Below are 16,754 nucleotides of genomic sequence, written 5' to 3' on the forward strand. Positions count from 1 at the left end.
CCCGAATGGGTCGGATACAGTATGCCTTTATTTTATAAAATACAAGTACGGTAAATGGCTAAATATTATACTTGCCCCCTGCACCCCTATTTCAGCTGTTGTCTCAGTTATGGTGATTTATGCTTTATATACTCAGTACATATATCATACTGACCCCCCTTTCCTCGGGGGGATACATTTCATGCCCCAGGTACAAATGTTCGTTTTGGAGATTCGCCAGCTTAGGGTTTCCACTCAGCGATGTTGGATGTGCTCCACTGTTTCGGAGCATAACTTTTTATACTGGTCATTTGATATATATATATTTGCTTATTAAGGGGTACATCGGGGCCCCTGTCCTGACATATGTTACTGTTACTATTCTTAGAGATCTGTAGATATGTGTATGTGGGTAATGTGTGAGTTTTTTGTGATTATAGTTGTACGTTATATTGTAAATGTTACTATGCTATAGCAGTCTTGTCGGATGGCTTTACCTTTCATGGCATGATGAAAATGAAAGAGGCTATACGTGTATGAATATATTATCACCCACTGGGTTCATGTGTTTGGTTCTTATATCTGATAGATATATATACGGGGGTCCAGGTCGGACCCCAATCGCGGCCCATGGGGTTAGGTCATGACACCTGACCCCCCTCTCTTCGGGGGGCTACGTTTATGCCCGTAGGTACAGACGTACGTTTTGGAGACCCACCAACTTAGGACTCCTACCAGTAAGTTTGAGAGAAGCTCCATTGTATCGGAGACTAGTTATGGTACTGGTCTCTTGATTTGTACACTCGTTTTATTTATTTGGGGGTATGACAGGGCCCTATCCCGCCTTATGTTATCATTATACTCCTAGAGGTCTGTAGATATATGTGTGGTTGTATTTGAGTTATATAGGTATGTATGTACAGTCGTGAGGATATGGTTTATATTTTGGGGACGCATCCCCTTTATGATCGCCTTGTCAACTTATATATCTTTCTTGCATGTTATATACTGTGACTCAAACAGAGGACAGGTTGGGTCAGGACAAAAATGGTATCAAAGCGGTCTTTCCTTGGAATGTCTACAAACTGTATCTAGTAGAGTCTTGTTTATTGGTGCATTGTGCACCATATCTAGAAACCGGAGGCTACAGGATATTTAGGATGTTATCTTTCCTTCTTGTCTTAGATCGTGCAATAGAGCTGTCTATCAGGATAATCCCTCTCTAGCAGACTAGTATGTGTGCGGCCATATCTATAAAGGAAGCTTCTTTTTGACCTACTTTCTTATAGGATAGGCTTCGGTGTAAAATGAAGAGACCATCTCTAGACAGTATAGGGGGTGCGGAGAAGGCCCTCAGGGTACACATGGGACCTCAGACTCCAGGACCAAGCAGGTGGAGCCCCAATTATTTGATTGAGACTGATCCCTTCGAATACCCTAACTACATTATGGAGACTGATCCCTCGGAAGGCCCAACGATAGGTTCCCCAAAGTAGTTGATGATCGGGGAAGTGGTTATAGAAGCTATGCCAGCAGTTCTTATGACAAAGTGCTATGTCAGACCGGCTCCTACGGTAAGTTTTATGGCATATTCGAGCCATCTATCAAGAAACCTAAGGCTCTAATACGAACTTTGTCACAACCCCAAACCACTGTTATTGGCTCCCACACTAAACATCTGATGGGAGAACCACTATTTCAGTCAAAACTAATAGTATTCACAAAAGATAGATAATTTAAAAATGTGGAAGAAGGTTTATTAATAAAACAAAGGTTGAATTCCCCTAAATTCAAAATAATCTAGTCAACAACCCAACATGTGGAATTAACAACTAGGAACTAAAAGTCGATCTACCAAAACATTCTACTAACAAGTCTAAAGATGGGGATGTAACCCTAAAAGTCATAAAATAACAAGTCAGAAGTTAAGTCCTAAAAGAAAGACCAAAATGAGAAGAGCCCAGGTAGCCTGAAAAAACTGGCTCACCTTTGAACTCTGGCAGCTAATGATCTTCTATTACAGGTCTCACAGCAACCGCATGAATATGCCCTATACTCAACAAAGACAGAGCAAGTGTAGTATAAATACATAAAATAATAGTTTGCTGGTAGGATCATGTGGCTATCCAGTAAGTGAGACATAAACAAGTAATTACAGCATAGTAGACATATATATACAAAATGGACTTATCCAATTAATCTTATAACCAGTACTTAAGCATACCCATAGTTCAACAACTCCAATTATCATGCCATTTCATATAAGGGTCCTCTCATGTGACCTATAAACACCTATTTGTCTATCAGATTGTGACACTCGATCAAATGTTGTGTCAAAATGAGACACCGAATCAAAATATGTATCAGAACATGACACCTGATCCAATTATGTGTAAGAACGTGACACCCACTCCAAGCATAAAAAATCAACCACAATCATAGTGAACAGTTCATTAATCATATCTTCTAAGAATAGGTTCATTATAGGCCATAGATAGTAAGTAGTCATTTCATATGGTTCATTTCTTCTTTTCCTATTCATATAAACATATGCATGCAATGAAGAAGTTAACAGGTACTTACATCACATACAGGAAGACAAAACCATCACCTACCTCGAATCCAAGCCTGAAAGTTCTTAAAGACTTGAGCTTTCCCTTTCCGTAGTCTCTCAACTTATTCTTGGTCTAAAACAAGTTACATATACAAGAATCAATATAATGTCCTAATTCACATGAATTATAATATAATTATCCTATTAAGACAAACTCATGATCCTAACCCCTATCTAAGGCTATTTTGCACCATTAGATTTAGGCAAAAACCCTCCCGCCCAATGATTATCAACCATAATTCTAGGTTCAAGGAATCAAAATACTAATTCAGGGAGTGATTTACATACCTATTGCACAAAATATGGACAAAATCAACAAGAATTCGCCGTAGGTCACTTCTAGTCTCTTATGACCAAAGTGGGTTGATTTAAAATGATTTTGGGACTTTTTACCTGTCGTTATTCGTGACTGTTCCGCCACAGCGGGACCACCTGCTCCTATAGCCCACCTCTAGCGGGATGAATCCCACTTTGGCTGGATATACAGAGATAGAGAGAGTCTCTAAGTCTCCCATATCATAACATACCCTCATCCCATGACGTCTTCACATATACCCTTCACGCCAAATTCAATTTTGGTAGTTTGACTCGCCCGAATACGATTCCATAAAGCCTTGCAAACTCCGTATCATCTTGGTATCACATAAGTCAAACAAACCATAAGTTTCATTTACCATCTATTTCCCGATCACCGTGGACCTCTCCTGACTCAGATTTTGTTCAAGTCTGGTCTAGGTTCATAATTTCCCAAGTCATTAGCCGAAGTTTTCTAGCCTGGATTCCTTCCCCATTGGCTTATCCATAATGACTGGGACAAGTCAATACAGTGGGCGAATTATGCTCAAAAAATTCTAAAAACCTTCAAAAATTATTTTATTCTAAAGATTAAAAAAATCTTTTTTTGTATTTTTGACTATTTAAGAAAAATCAAGTAATAATAAATAAACAAATAAATAAATTACTATACCATACTTTACCCTTAACATATTGGAAGATATTCCACATCACATTTAAAATCATGCTTTGTCCCCAAAGTAATTTATAGAAAAAAAGATGAATCAGAAGGATAAGGAATATTCCCTGAGACCCTTTAGGGCCTAACTAGCAACATACTTCTTCAATTTTAATCAATGGTAGCGCGCACCCCACACTTAAGCTCAAAATGTTTTCCGTAACTCTAAATTTGCAAAAATACATACAAAACAAAAAAGTGATATTAAATTTTAAAAAAAAGCTACACTACAAATTGAGTTGCCTCCCAATAAGAACATAATTTAACATCATTGGACGACACCAAAATTTTACTATTTTTTCCTTCCACTTTGTGGATATGAATTGCACTCCTTATTTTGCATCAAATTTTCTATTTCTCTCAAGGGGTGGTGGTACAAAAATAAAGGAACCAAGCAATATAAGTTTTATGGATCTCAAAGTAATATCTCCACCCCGTCTAAAGTAACTTAGATAAATTTTATCTCTTCTTTCGAAGCCAGTCTCTCCAAATTTTAGTTGTGATAATTTTGTCTAATCACTACTTGCTTCGCGGGAAAGCAATGAATATGGAAAAGTTCAATGATTGAAATCATTATGAAAGAGTTTTGAAAAAAGAAAATCATAATACATGCAACAAAAAATCAAAAGCATCAATCCTATATGTCCCTATCTAGTTATGTCATCCTGGTTCCTACAACCCTAGTGGGATTAGCCTTGCATATTTATAATTAATAACTCAATAAAATATGAAGAAATCATGTGTATGATTATTATGAATATAGATGGATCAAACTTACAATTAAAGAGTAAAGCTTGATTTAAAACACCAAAACAAATACCAAAAGAAACCAAGCCCTTGTGTTCTTCCTCCAAATTTGTCCAGGCGTATATATTCAAGCAGAAAAGCTCTCAAAATAATGTTTAACTCATGCAATATAGCCTCAAAAAAATAGGAAAAAACGTCCCCAAGCCTAGAACTAAGTGGTGTATTTGTAGAAGTTCAAACCCAATCCTAAACCGAGAAGGAAACCTCAAATAAGTAGGCTTTGCAGGACCCTTAGACGGGCACCCACCACAGCTCGTGTTGGTTCTCCGTAGTTCTTTCCTTAGCCTTTGGTCGTTGGAAACCCTACCATGGCACCCACCACGGCCAGTGGTGAGTACCACGGCTCGTAGTGGTGCTTGTTTTTGTTATACCCCGTACTTTGGTATCTTAGAATGCTTCTTAAGCTTCTCAAGTTTCTGGGAAGGCTCTTAAGTTTCTTAAAAGTCATTATGTGATTAGGATAGTTTATAATGCTATCAAATAACTCCAAGGAAAGGAGAACGAAATGCTTCATAATAAGGAAGATTGGAAATAAGGTTATAAAAATTCGAAAGGAGTTGGAGGCCGAGAAATGAGTCGTAGGACTCGATTGACTCACGTAAACTACCAACTTGGAGGTATTACATACTTAAGATACTCGAGTGTGTGTTGATACTAAGTAGCAAGGAATACATAGGCTTTTAAAGTGTGACGAAATTACGAACCCACAGAAGAGAAATAAGGAAACGACGCACCTACTTCAAGCAAGTAGGTGACTCACCTACTTGACACATGGCAGCACGTGATAGGTACACATAGCATCATATGAAAGTGACACGTGGCAGCAAGTGACACACCATGGGGTGGACCCCACCTGCCACGTGGCAACCATGGATTTGTTGCATAATTGAGGTGGATGCCTAAGGGTGTGACACGTGTCACCCTTAGGGGATGACATGTGTCACTCTCCAAAAAGATATATATCTATGTATGGATGACTATTAAGTCATTTTTAGCCAAACAAATTGAACAAAAATAGAGAGAAAAATGTGTAGAAGAAAGCAAAGGCAGCCATCGTTTGGAGAAACACTAAGTTGGTAATACTAGTATAACTCCTTGTGTAAGGCTTATTTTTGAGTGATTCAAGATGTTTTGGAAATCTATTTCATAGGGATAAAACTTTCATTTAGCCTCTAAAAACCATTTTTTCTTTTCTCTGCTCGAAAAAGGGTGATGAAGTATGGGGGAGGTGCTGCCCAGATTTTGTTTCGGAAATCCTACACGGACAGCTGTGAGTATTTTGGTCATATTGTTTCGTACAAAATTGTTGTAGGTGTAATTCAAAATTTTTTATGACCTTGATACACATTTTTATAACTTTCATTAAGGCCAAAAATCTAGTTTTCCTCAATTACCTATCCGAAACTAAGTGACAATATAAGACAGTGGGCTGTCCAGATTTTACATTTTGGATAGTTTTGGCGAGTTTGACAAGTTTAACGTAAGGTAAGGCCTTTTCTTTTAAATTGGAGATTATGGTGTTGTTATAGAGGGTATTATACATTATGTAAGTGGCTGGAAATGTGAAAATATGATAAATATGCTTGACGTCCGAAATAAACTAAATTGGAATTGCTATAGTTAAATTGTAGTCGAAATGAGGCGTTGTGCGTGTGGGGGCTGTTTCAGGTGTGTGATGGTTTGGTGCAGGTACTAAAGGCATTTTAAAAGAGGTGTGGTAGATTCTGGTTGCAGCCACATGACCCTCCATTTCGCACGATTAAAGGTTTTACGAAATAAAGGCTAAACACCCTATTTTGATATCATAATGTTAAGTAAGGTGTTTGGAGCCTATCTTGTGTAATGTTGCCATATTTTATGTGTATATGAGTTGAAGGTTATTGTTTTTTATTGGCTGTAGTGATTAGGGATGGAAGTGGGAATTCGGATAGGGCAAGTTATAGAGGAGATGCTGCCCAAATTCCGTTAACTTCTTAATTAATTAATAAACTAGTCGAGACTAGTCGAGAAAGCAGAATAAGGAGTTGGTTCCTATGGGTACTTAGTTGTGGATTTAGAAGCTGGAAAGTTGAAGGTTACTAATATTAGTATTACCTTCGTGTTAAATAGGTTCAGAGAACAATGAGACAAGTCAGGCTAAAAGCAGCCGATCAGAGGTATGTAAAGCTATTCCTTCTTTTGGCATGTTTTGGTATAAATATGTAGAGCCTATCTGTTCTTTCTTTTGGGCATATGTTAGATCTAAGTGACAAGTGATATGTGTATGAAGCTTGGGGTAACTCTATTCATGGTCTCTAAACATGGTTCATGATTCATTATTCGTGTTCACAGTTGAATGTTAAGACTCTTAAATTAGTTAAACTTCCATTCCTCAAGTATTCTATATACTGAGAAGTAGTGTATGTAAAGTTATTCTTCCTCTCCTTTGGCACAACTTAGATGTAAGTATTATGTATATGAAGTTTGAAGTTATTCCACTCTTAAACCTCTGAGGGTGATTTAAGACTCTTGTTCACTTCCTACTGATTAAAACTCCTGTAACAAGTTGAGTCATTACTTTTCAAGTCTTCCATGTGATAGGAAGTGGTGCACGTAAAGCTTGTCTTTTCCTGCTTTGAGAAAGACTAGACTAAAGGTTCTGTAGGACATGGATTTGTATATAGCCCCAGTTATAGATTCTGGATGTAACTCATGACCTGTACCCACTTTTGATGATAAGGGCCTTGAAGTAGTTGAACTACGACCCTTGAGCCTTCTATAGGCTGAATAGTGATTGGATGTGTAAGCTCCTAAACTTGGGGGGTTCTTGGGCATACTTTACAAAAATGGTTGAGGGATATTTGATATGCTACTAAGTTCTACATGTACGTATATGCATATTACATTATATATGGATCGGGCCATCGTACCTAGGCATTATTATGCATTATACGGATTGGGCCATCGTACCTCGGCATTATTATGCATTATACGGATCGAGTCGTCGTACCTCGGCATTATTATGCATTATACGGATCGGGACATCGTACCTCGGCATTATTATGCATTATACGGATCAGGCCGTCATACCTCGGCATCGTTATGTGATATACGGATTGGGCCATCGTTCCTTGGCATTATTATATGATACATAGATCGGGCCGTCGTTCCTCGGCATGTACTTTATATATACAGGGATTGGGTTGTACGTCCCATAGCGTTAATGGCATATATATACCTATCATGATAGATGATGTGTTTGTAACACCGAGTCCCCGAGCTGGCCGGATACTGTATGTGATAGTGGTATACATGACTTTATTTTGTGAGGTACAGGTACAGTACCCTATTAAATGTTATACTTGGTTTCCTGCATCCTTGGTTTAGTTGTTATCTCAATTATGTTGTGCTTATATACTCAGTACATATATTATAATGACCCCCCTTTCTTCGGGGGGCTGCATTTCATGCTCGCAGGTACAGATGTTCATTTCGGAGATCCGCTAACTTAGGATTTCTGCTCAGCTATGTTGGAAGTGCTTCACTATTTTGGAGCCTAGCTTTTGGGTACTGTTCCTGCAATGTATATATTTGTTTATGCAGAGGTACGGTGGGGGCCTTATCCCACCATATGTTGTCATTCCTATTCTTAGAGGTCTATAGACATATGTGTGTGGGTTGTTTAGGAATTTATTTCGGTTATGCCTATGCGATATTTTGAAAAAGCTATTATGTTGTGGCAGCTTTATCGGCTGGCTTTCCCTTTCTGACATGATGCAAATGAAAGAGGCCACACGTGTATGAATATTTTATCAGCCATTGGGTTCATGTGTTTGGTTCCTATATCTAGGAGGTTATATGAAAATGAAAAAGTTTTAACCCCTTAAGGTTTTTGTGAGCAGTATCACGTTATACATAGTCCAATTTGACTGTAGTTGACAGTTATGTAAATGGGTGTCCAGGTCAGACCCTAGTCGCGGCCCACAGGGTTGGGTCATGACAGAAGTGGTATTAGAGCAGTTCATCCTTGGAGTGTCTACAAACCATGTCTAGTAGAGTCTTTTTTAGCGGTGTGTTGTGTACCACATCTATAGACAAGAGGCTACAGGACATTTAGGATGTTACCTTTCTTTCATATCTACGATCATGCGATAGAGCCGAATCATAGGGAATGAAATTCCTCATACTAACTTGTGATTTCAGTAGAAGGACAACATTGATAGAAGAAGGTTACTGACGATATTGGAAGTTACACAACACACAGGTAAGCAAGGCACGAATGATAGGTGCCAGGTAAGGTATTGAATTACGGTTGACATGTAAAGTTGAAAATTGAAAGGAAAAGTAGAAAGAAAGTCTAAATAGGTGCAGTTCGAGTTAGACATACGAGGTAAGTCCATCAGTTTATACTATTGTTGATATTGGGCGCCCTGTAAGGATGCGATATGACGTGATATGATATGTATATATGTATCTTTATGCGTATTGCCCCTGTGAGGCATTGTTGGCATTTTCTGCGTGCAGGTGTTGAGATAGTAAGAAATATAGAGGAAAACCTGCCCAAATTTTCCTTGAAATAAAAGGAAAATGATTTAGGAAAGATTGGTAGTTTTGGATAGAATGATATATTAAGGATAAGACTAACTAAGAAGGGTAAGTAACCAATAGTAAGAATCGTGAAAAAGGTTAAGAAGTGTTATACTATGGGGTAGAATGCGAATAGGATATGATGTGAATATAATGAGGATAGTTATGAAAATAAGTAAAGCCTTGTGAGAAAGTGGCTTCGAATAAATTGCTACGTGACTCGAGTACCCATAATTAGACTAGATTAGCACCTCATGATTATGTAAAGTTGTCGTACCTAGGCAACCAAAGGTATGGAAGATATAAAGGAAGGCATAGATATGGTGCACTATACCGAATATGTTGGAAAAAAATCATATGTATTGGAAAATTTGAAATAAGGGCGTAAGGTAGAACACAACAGATAGTGACATGGGTACACCCTAAAGGGGGGAAGTGGCTTCAAATGAGATCCCATAGTGGTACGAGTTAATAAGATCTAAAGTCCAGCAATAAATGGATAGAGGCTATGATACCAGAGATAGTGCGAAGAATTATTAGTAAGGACTTGAATAGTATGACATCAAAGAATAGGGGCATACAAAGGGGATGAATACAACAAGAGAATTACGATGAGAACTTAAACATACTGTAAGGAATAGCCAGGCTATACTCGACTGAAGGTAAGACGTTGGTAACAAAGTTACTAACTACTAATATTATGGTGTACAAGCAGCAAAACAAGGAAAGGATGAGAGATCTCTCCTATACTGGAATATGAGGAAACTCAAGGGTAAGTAGAGGAAGGAAGTAAGAAATGATATAGGTTTACGTACAGACTAGTATGGTGATGCTAAAAGTATCTTTCGGGCTATTTTAAGCTCCTACACATGTTCGTGTAAGGGGTGCAATATGATGTGTGGTAAAGAAACTGGAAAGAAGTAATGGAAAAGAAATATCACTTGTTCCCTATGCCTACAGGTAATCTACCTTCTTAAATAGACCATATGAGTTGATACAAGGCCTATGAATGGCATCCAGTACAGAAGAATCCTGAAGCACTCGTAACACCTTATGAGGCTAGTTAACATTTGGGGATGAATGTTCTAAAGGGGGGAAGGATGTTACACCCCATACTTTGGTACCTTAGAATGCTTCTTAAGCTTCTCAAGTTTCTGGGAAGGCTCTTAAGTTTCTTAAAAGTCGTTATGTGAGTTGGATAGTTTATAATGCTATCAAATAACTCCAAGGAAAGGAGAACGAAATGCTTCATAATAAGGAAGATTGGAAATAAGGTTATAAAAATTTGAAAGGAGTTGGAGGCCGAGAAATGAGTCGTAGGACTCGATTGACTCGTGTAAACTACCAACTTGGAGGTCTTACGTACTTAAGCTACTCGAGTGTGTGTTGATACTAAGTAGCAAGGAATATATAGGCTCATAAAGTGCGACAAAACTACGAACCCACAGAAGAGAAATAAGGAAACGACGCACCTACTTCAAGCAAGTAGGTGACTCACCTACTTGACACATGGCAGCACGTGATAGGTACACATAGCATCATATGAAAGTGACACGTGGCAGCAAGTGACACACCATGGGGTGGACCCCACCTGCCACGTGGCAACCATGGATTTGTTGCATAATTGAGGTGGATGCCTAAGGGTGTGACACGTGTCACCCTTAGTGGATGACATGTGTCACTCTCCAAAAAGATATATATCTATGTATGGATGACTATTAAGTCATTTTTAGCCAAAATAATTGAACAAAAGTAGAGAGAAAAACGTGGAGAAGAAAGCAAAGGCAGCCATGGTTTGGAGAAACACTAAGTTGGTAATACGAGAATAACTCCTTGTGTAAGGCTTCTTTTTGAGTGATTCAAGATTTTTTGGAAAGCTATTTAATAGGGTTAAAACTTTCATTTATCCTTTAAAACACAGTTTTGCTTTTATCTGCTCGAAATAGGGTGATGAAGTATGGGGGAGGTGTTGCCCAGATTTTGTTTCGGAAATCCTACACAGAAAGCTGTGAGTATTTTGGTCATATATTTTTGTAAAAAATTTCTGTAGGGGTAATTCAAAATTTTTTACGACCTTGATACACATGACTATAACTTTAATTGAGGACACAAATCCTGTTTCCCTCAATTACCCCTCCGAAACTAAGCGATACTATAAGACAGTGGGCTGTCCAGATTTCACGTTTTGGATAGTTTGGGCGAGTTTGACAAGTTTAACGTAAGGTAAGGCCTTTCATTTTAAATTGGAGATTACGGTGTTGTTATATAGGGTATTATACATTGTTTAAGTGGCTGGAAATGTGAAAATATGATAAATATGCTTGACATCCTAAATAAACTAAATGGGAATCGCTATAGTTAAATTGTAGTCGAAATGAGGCATTGTGTGTGTGGGGGGGGGGGGGGGGGGGCTATTGCAGATGTGTGATGGTGTGTTGAAGGTCCTAATGGAATTTTAAAAGATGTGTGGGAGCTGCTGGTTGCATCCAAACGACCCTCCGTTCCGCACGATTAAAGGTTTTACGAAATAAAGGCTAAAGACCCTATTTTGATATCATAATGTTAAGTAAGTTGTTTGGAGCCTATGTTGTGTAATGTTGCCATGTTTTATGTGTATATGAGTTGAAGGTTATTGTTTTTTATTGGCTGTAGTGATTAGGGATGGAAGTGGGAATTCGGATAGGGCAAGTTATAGAGGAGATGCTGCCCAAATTCCGTTAACTTCTTAATTAATTAATAAACTAGTCGAGACTAGTCGAGAAAGCAGAATAAGGAGTTGGTTCCTATGGGTACTTGGTTGTGGATTTAGAAGCTGGAAAGTTGAAGGTTACTAATATTAGTATTACCTTCGTGTTAAATAGGTTCAGAGAACAATGAGACAAGTCAGGCTAAAAGCAGCCGATCAGAGGTATGTAAAGCTATTCCTTCTTTTGACATGTTTTGGTATAAATATGTAGAGCATATCTGTTCTTTCTTTTGGGCATGTGTTAGATCTAAGTGACAAGTGATATGTGTATGAAGCTTGGGGTAACTCTATTAGTGGGCTCTAAACATGGTTCATGATTCATAATTCGTGTTCACAGTTGAATGTTAAGACTCTTAAAGTAGTTAAACTTCCATTCCTCAAGTATTCTATATACTGAGAAGTAGTGTATGTAAAGTTATTCTTCCTCTCCTTTGGCACAACTTAGATGTAAGTATTGTGTATATGAAGTTTGAAGTTATTCCACTCTTAAAACTCTGAGGGTGATTTAATACTCTTGTTCACTTCCTACTGATTAGAACTCTTGTAACAAGTTGAGTCATTACTTTTCAAGTCTTCCATGTGATAGGAAGTGGTGCATGTAAAACTTGTCTTTTCCTGCTTCGAGAAAGACTAGACTAAAAGTTCTATAGGACATGGATTTGGATATAGCCCCATTTATAGATTCTGGATGTAACTCATGACCTGTACCCACTTTTGAATGATAAGGGCCTTGAAGTAGTTGAACTACGACCCTTGATCCTTCTATAGGCTGAATAGTGATTCGATGTGTGAGATCCTAAACCTGGGGGTTCTTGGGCATACTTTACGAAAATAGTTGAGGGATATTTGATATGCTACTAAGTCCTACATGTACGTATATGCATATTACATTATATATGGATCGGGTCGTCGTACCTCGGTATTATTATGCATTATACGAATCGGGCCATCGTACCTCGGCATTATTATGCATTATACGGATCGGGCGATCGTACCTCAACATTATTATGCATTATACGGATCGGGCCATCGTACCTCAACATTATTATGGATTATACGGATCGGGCCATCATACCTCGGCATTATTTTGCATTATACAGATCGGGCCGTCGTACCTCGGCATCGTTATGTGATATAAGGATTGGGCCGTCGTTCCTCGACATTATTATATCATACATGGATCGGGCCATCGTTCCTCAGCATATACTTTCTATATACAGGGATCGGGTTGTACGTCCCATAGCGTTAATGGCATATATATACCTATCATGATAGATGATGTGTTTGTAACACCGAGTCCTCGAGTGGGCCAGCTACAGTATGGGATAGTGGTATATATGACTTTATTTTGTGAGGTGCAGGTACAGTAACCTATTAAATGTTATACTTGGTTTCTTGCATCCTTGGTTCAGTTGTTATCTCAGTTATGTTGTGCTTATATACTCAGTACATATATCGTACTGACCTTTCTTTCTTTAGGGGGCTGCGTTTCATGCCCGCAGGTATAGATGTTCATTTCAGAGATCCGCCAACTTAGGATTTCCGCTCATCTATGTCTGAAGTGCTTCACTGTTTCGGAGCCTAGGTTTTAGGTACTGTTCCTGCGATGTATATATTTGTTTATGCAGGGGTACGGTGGCGGCCCTGTCCCACCATATGTTGTCGTTCCTATTCTTAGAGGTCTATAGACATCTGTGTGTGGGTTGTTTAGGAGTTTATTTCGGTTATGCCTATACGATATATTGTAAAAGCTATTATGTTATGGCAGCCTTAACGGCTGGCTTTCCCTTTCATGACATGATGCAAATGAAAGAGGCCACACGTGTATGAATATTTTATCACCCACTGGGTTCATGTGTTTGGTTCCTATATCTAGGAGGCTATATGAACATGAAAAAGTTTTAACCCATTGAGGTTTTTGTGACCAGTATCACATTATACATAGTCCAATTTGACTGTAGTCGACAGTTACATAAATGGGGGTCCAGGTCGAACCCCAGTCGTGGCCCATGGGGTTGGGTCAGGACAGTTTTAGCCAAATTTTTGGCTGCCTTCTCTTGGACGATTGTATGGCACCCACCACATCCAGTTATGAGAACCACGTCCCGTGGTGAGGATTGTGGTGGTTTCCCTTGGCTCAAACATGCTGCTTTAGCCTCCAAATTTCAAGTGCTAGGTTCTTCATGGCATGGTGACGTTCGTTCTTCCCTTTCTTCTTTCAAGTTGTCACAAAACCTCAGTGGAATCAAGTAGTTGAACAATTCTTGTGCAATTTTGCTTTAGTTGTGCTCTCTTTGAAACACCACCATTCCACCTTAGTCCAAATACAAGAAAATTTCTACATAAACCAATCCAATGATCATTAACTCAAGCGCACTTCCATTTACCTAAAAATTAAACAAAAACATATATCAAACTAATAAAACTCACTTGAGAACTTACAATAATTCTATATTTTGGGTGTCGTAAATGTCATCGACAGGAGAACATCAATGTGTCTAGATAGCTCATGAAATTGGGCCTCATACTTGAATACTATCATGGAACCCTGCTCCAACCGTGAGAAATGATCTTGGAGCTGATCACTAATGCTCCTGGGATAAGTCGGGCAAAAAACGCCTTCAAAAATTTAGTCCATGACAACGGCGGAGACCTAGCTTTGCTGGTCTCTAGATATGAACACCATCACTGCTGGGCAGGATTGTCTAGCTGATAAGCGGTGAAGTCGGCCCGTCTTGACTCAACTAAACCCAAAGTCTGCAGCCACTCATGGCAAGTAGAAACTTGTGGGCATCCTCACCCACAACCCTAAAAAACCTAGGTGGTGATACTATGATGAACATCCCGAGCATCTTTTGCTTCCTAAGTGGCATGATGCCCTGTAGTTCGTCAAACTAGGAAACAGGTGCCCGTGGTGCCTAAACTGCTTATTCCACTAATACAAGATGACCCTATGGTGATGGAGCCATTGTAGTTGGGTCCTGCTGTATATTCATAATAGCAGCTAAAATCAGGGTGAACATCGATTGTAGGTACAGAGCTACAACTGGCTCGGGTGGTGGCTATGCTGGTTTCAGCCCCATTGGAAGATAGTGTACTTGAGTTGCCTGTGGCACCACCTTCAGCTCTAGAGTTTTCTCTCTGCCTCGGGTTAGAGCGGTAGTCCTGGCATGACCTCAGGGTCGGCCTCTACCCCTAACTAGGGCCCTATCAAGCATGCAAGCCATCCTGTGAAAGAGTAGAGCTAGTGAGATTTTGAGATACTGATAATACACACACTATTCTATAGTGATACAAAATAGACGAGTTCCTAAAGACTTCTTGTAGCCTCTTGAATATAAGTCACAAAAGTCTTTGCACCGATCCTCTTAGCTCTATACAAGTTAGATCGGCGAACCTGGGCATCTGATATAAACTTGTCACGACCTGATTTCTCTAGTCATGATGGAACCTACTATGACCCCCCCAATAGACAAGCCGACCCATAGTTCAGAACTGTGAGAAATAGGATATCCGGGTAGAAAAAAGACTAATAATTTAGACTAAAAGCAATAATGAAATAACAGGAACACAAATGAACGACGGAAGCAAATCAAAATATATACAAACCAAAAGATCCCTCCTAGAACCTAGAAGTCACATATACAGAGCTACTAGAAAATGAGTACAAGTACCAAAATTGGATCAAAGAAACAAGACTGTCTCAAAGAGAAAAAGACAGACAAAATATATATATAGAGGGAGACTGGTAAATCTAGAATGTTGTATGCTCACACTCAACTCCAATCACGATTGCAGCTGGCTTGAAATAAATATTGATATCTAGTACTCGGACCTACATCATGAAAATAGATGCAAAATATAGTATGAGTACCAAAACAATAGGTACCCAGTAGGCATCATAGGTCAACTAAACACGATAAGCAAAACTGAACTGAAATGTGAGAACTAACTATAAGAAAAGATAGAAACAAGAACTAAAGGTAGATATGTAACCGAGCGTACTCAATACACAAGGAGAAGGAGAGAAACTAGATAAATCCATCGAGCTCTTATAAACCCGACGGGTACACTCGTACATAAGTCTAAAAGGAACAACCCTATCGAGCTCGTATAAACCCACGGGTACACTCATACACAAGTCTAAAAGTAATAATCTGAATGGATGCTAGTAATCCTGAAAGGAGCGAAAATAGTTAAAGTAAAATGAGAGAATCTGATGAAGTACCAACAGCGTCCCAAAATCCCACGGACTTGAACTTAGCCATTCTAATGACCTGAAGATTGAATTAAGAACATGAAAGCGTTAAGGGCTTGAACTAAAGAAAAATAAGAGGATCCGGGACTTGAACCGAGATTTGAAAGTGACTATGGACTTGAACCTAGGTTTAGATAATTATGGACTTGAACCACATGCAAATGAGACAAAGGACTTGAACCATGGTAATAGTAGCTATGTACTAGAACTAAGGCTAGTAAGTAGATATGGACTTGAACCAAGGTTGCTAGCAGTGGTGGACTTGAACCACGTCCAAGTAAAGCTAGGGACTCAAACCGAGGTAATAATATAAAGGAAAGGACTTGAATCATGCCTGATGGAGTGAATTAGGGACTTAAACAATGAATACAGGTGAATTAGTCAGAATTAGTATCAGCGATCAATCGAGTGTCATGGGTAGTATCTATAATTTGAGTGCCATTAATAAATCACTCTAGGGTAATCCACATCCAACCAAGTTTGATGAATAGACTTTTGGAACCAAGAACAAGGTGTTACGGAATTGATAGAATGGTAGAATATTATGGAGATAAGATTCCAAAGTTGTGTTACTACCTAGCTAGGCTCAGACTATCAGACTTAAGTCTACTATAGTAGTCTACAGGGTGCTAAGCTGTCTAGAACGACGTCAGAGAAGTTCTAAGGCCTCCCATTACCAAAATTATGCATGTCTAAGGAAACATTGGTATAATCCTAGGCTAAACAAAATATGCTTCCAAGGAATTAAACGAAACATATAATACACAGCACA

This window comes from Solanum dulcamara, chromosome 9 (assembly GCF_947179165.1).
Source record: "Solanum dulcamara chromosome 9, daSolDulc1.2, whole genome shotgun sequence".
In the NCBI taxonomy this organism is placed as follows: domain Eukaryota; kingdom Viridiplantae; phylum Streptophyta; class Magnoliopsida; order Solanales; family Solanaceae; genus Solanum; species Solanum dulcamara.